This window comes from Benincasa hispida, chromosome 2 (assembly GCF_009727055.1).
Source record: "Benincasa hispida cultivar B227 chromosome 2, ASM972705v1, whole genome shotgun sequence".
NCBI lineage: Eukaryota > Viridiplantae > Streptophyta > Magnoliopsida > Cucurbitales > Cucurbitaceae > Benincasa > Benincasa hispida.
The window spans coordinates 15,673,109-15,676,765 of record NC_052350.1 but is presented as its reverse complement, the minus strand read 5'-3'; positions in this window follow the sequence as shown (position 1 = coordinate 15,676,765).

Genomic DNA, 3,657 nt, shown 5'->3' with positions numbered 1-3,657 from the left:
TAAAGATTGACAGGTGCATTATTTGCGCTACAGATATATTTCTGTGTCTATTGGATGTAACTAATCAATGGTACGATGACCCTTCATAAATCGCTCGTAAGTATAGTCGGACCAATTTACCGTTTTGTCCCTGTAATTACATCTAACTCCTTAAGTATCACTGATTTCTCTAATGAACAATACATCATAGTCCTACTATGAGTAATCTTTTTCGGGCCAAAAGAAGGTTGGCGCCACATTGTTAAAGTCTCGGAATCAGCCTTAAGGGAACAATTTATCTACTTACGCCTGAATCGGGGAAGGAGTGAATTCCATCTTGTGTAGCTGAGTTCCCAGCTACCCAATAAGACGAATCCCCAAAGTGGTAGGTTTGAGTCGGCGATCTGGCCACTCGCACCTATACAAATCAAAGGATTGCCATCATAGGCAGGAGTTCCCAACTCACTCATGATTAAGGTCATGTTACCTATGGTCATCCTAGTGAAATGAAAGTCTCTATCATGAACGACGTTATATAACGAGACTAAACATTTTGTGGTCTGGTCTTATACAAACTCTTTTGTATAGAGCATCCCCGCTTGCATGTCTAATACATTAATGGTCAGGATCAGACCATTTGTAGCACTTTACAATATTTGTAACATCTATAAAGCGGGTTGCACTCGTAGTGTCATCAGGATAAGGTTTCTCTCCTATATCCATATACTACAGACCATTTAGGTTATCACTTAAACACGATCCACTTGTATGTCATCACATACATGCTTAAGTTACAACGATAACCAAGGATCTTAGTTTATTGGTTTGTGGTTAATGCAACTAAAATATCTCATATTTCAAAGATTATTGTGAATAAAATATCTCATATTATTACATCACAAAATGTTTGTTCATATAGGTGTTCACAAACTACTGAACCCTACGAGATTTAGGGCATCAACCCCAACAGTATATAGGTATATTATAATATAAAGTTAATTTGAATGAGATTCAAAATCAAACTTTATAATTGAAGGAGATTTATTATTTGAGTATTATTCAAATAATTAATATGAATAGGATTCATATTAATACTATGTGTTAAAATTTAATGTGAATGAGATTCATATTAATACTATGTGTTAAAATTTAATGTGAATGAGATTCATATTAAAACTATAGGTTATGAGAGAGATAAATATTTGAATAAGATTCAAATATTTAATAAATCAAATATAAGATATTTAATTTTGTAAATTAATTAATTATTATTATTAATTAATTACTTATTAATTATTGTAATTCATAATTGATTTAATTAAATTAAATATATTTAATTTAATTAAATTAACATGTGAAGTGGGAGTTTAGAAAAACCACCCCACTTCACGTTAAACAAAAAAAGAGAAGAGAAGTTTTTAAGTGGTTTTTTTATGGCAGAGAAATTACTTCTCATTTCCCTCTCTTCTCTTAATGATTTTACATAGAAATGAGTTCTCTGTGAAATCTCTGCAAAGATAATCGTTCCCTTTATTTTTTTTTCAAAACAGAAGCCTACCATCTGGTCCTTGCCAGAAATATAGCAGGGAAGATCAATTGGAGGTATCCTGGGAGTGTTGTATTGATTTGTTCATGACAAGAGAATTTTTGAAGAAAATGATGTTCTTCAAAGGTAATTCCACTAATTTATGCTTTTGAATCTATGCTTTGTCTGGAATTTATTTTTCATCATGTATTTTCAATCTCCCAATTTCAAGACAAAAGTGATAAATCACTTCCGCTGTGGGATTCAATCTCTTTAATTGGATCATGTTTCAAGTAATAACTTAAACGGTCTATAGTATATGGATTAAGGTTGAGTGTTTTATCCTAGTAACATTATAGATACGACCCACTTTGTAAGTGTTACATATATTGTAAATGTTACAAACGATGTGATCCAAATCCTTCGTATGGAGACATGCAAGTGAGGATATCCTATACAATGAGATTGTATAAGATCAGATCACAAAAATACTTAATTTCTCTTTGTAACACCATTGACTAAAAAGATTAATATTTCATAGGATGACCATATGTAACTTGATCTCAATTATGAGTGAGTTATGGACTCTTGTCTATGAAGATTGTCATTTGATTTGTATAAGTGAGAATGACCCAAGTCGCCAATTCATTAAGCCTACCGTTTTGGAGACTTGTCCAAGTAGGGAGTTGGAAACATAACTTCACAAGATGAAATTCAGTCATTCCCACATTTATCGTAAGTAGACAAGTAGTGGTCTTAAGTACTGATTTCGGGTCTTGAACAAATGGTACCCGCCTTCTCACTGGCCCGAGAGGGACTTGGTTTATGGTAGGATCATAAAGAGATTGTTCAATAGAGGGATCAGTGGTACTTAAGGAGTAAGAGGTAATTACAGGGTAAAATGATAATTTGACTCAGCTGTAATTACGAACAACTTGTGAAGGATCAACTTGTTTGTAATGGTTAAATCCATGGATGCAAAATATTATACAGTGCAAAGAGTGTAGTTGTACGTCTTTAGTGGAGTGGTCCATAGTAAATTAATGTTGACTAACATAATTAAAGAGTTGTATATGATACATTATAATAGTGGGATTCATATTAAAATTATTGGTTATGAGAGACGTGCATTTAAATATTATTTAAATGTACATTTAATTAAACATGAGATATTTAATTTAAAAATCAATTAATTATTTATTCTAATTAAATGAATTTTATTTCATTTTAATTATAATAAAAAGGAAGTGGAAGTTATTTTTATTTGTTTTTCCACTTCACGTATTAAGGAGTGGGAGTCTATTTTATGAGGGTTGGTTATTGCAGAAAATATGATTTACTCTCTCAAGAACACTCTCTCTCTCAATTCTCTCAAGTAAATTCCACAAGAGAAAGTTCTCTATGAAAAATTTTCTCTTTCACAAAACAGTATTCCATCTCTCTTTCAAAAAGAGTTCCCATCAATCGATCTCTTGTTAGAGAATAGTAAGGAAGACCCTATAAGGACGTAACGATCAAGTTCGAGAGAAATTAATTTGTTTTTCGTCGAAGAGGAAGAAGAATTATTGTACTTCTCGAAGAGCATCTTCAAAGGTTAGTTTTCTTTCTTTTTCTCTATATTTAAGGTAAACATGCTTAGCCTAATACATCATGAATGTATGTGTTGTGATTTCTCTAATATGTGTTTTTGAGTTCTAAAATAAAAATCAAAAGTAAGGTGTTCACATGCTTCCATATGGGATTCGATCCCTTCATGTCAATATTCAATAAAGATCTTTACACAATAGTACATGTGGCAACCCTAACAAGAATACTTCTTGGACTTAAATGCACAGTAGAAAGATGGAAAATATTCTTAAATAAATTCAATAAATCATAAAAAAAGAAAAGCAGCTCAAAGAAAATAAAATACAGAATAATTCAAATAGAGAAAGAAATATTCTATAGAGTCATTAACAACCTCTCATACATATTTCTAGTAAAAAATATTCTGAGACAACTTTGCCTCAAAAAAACAGCTCAAGAAGAAAAATCCAAAAATCTTAAACAAATATATAAGCCAATAACACAAATCCTAACTCCAAAAAATCCAAAAACCTTAAACAAATATATAACCCATAACACAAATCTAACACCAATCAAACACGCGTCAT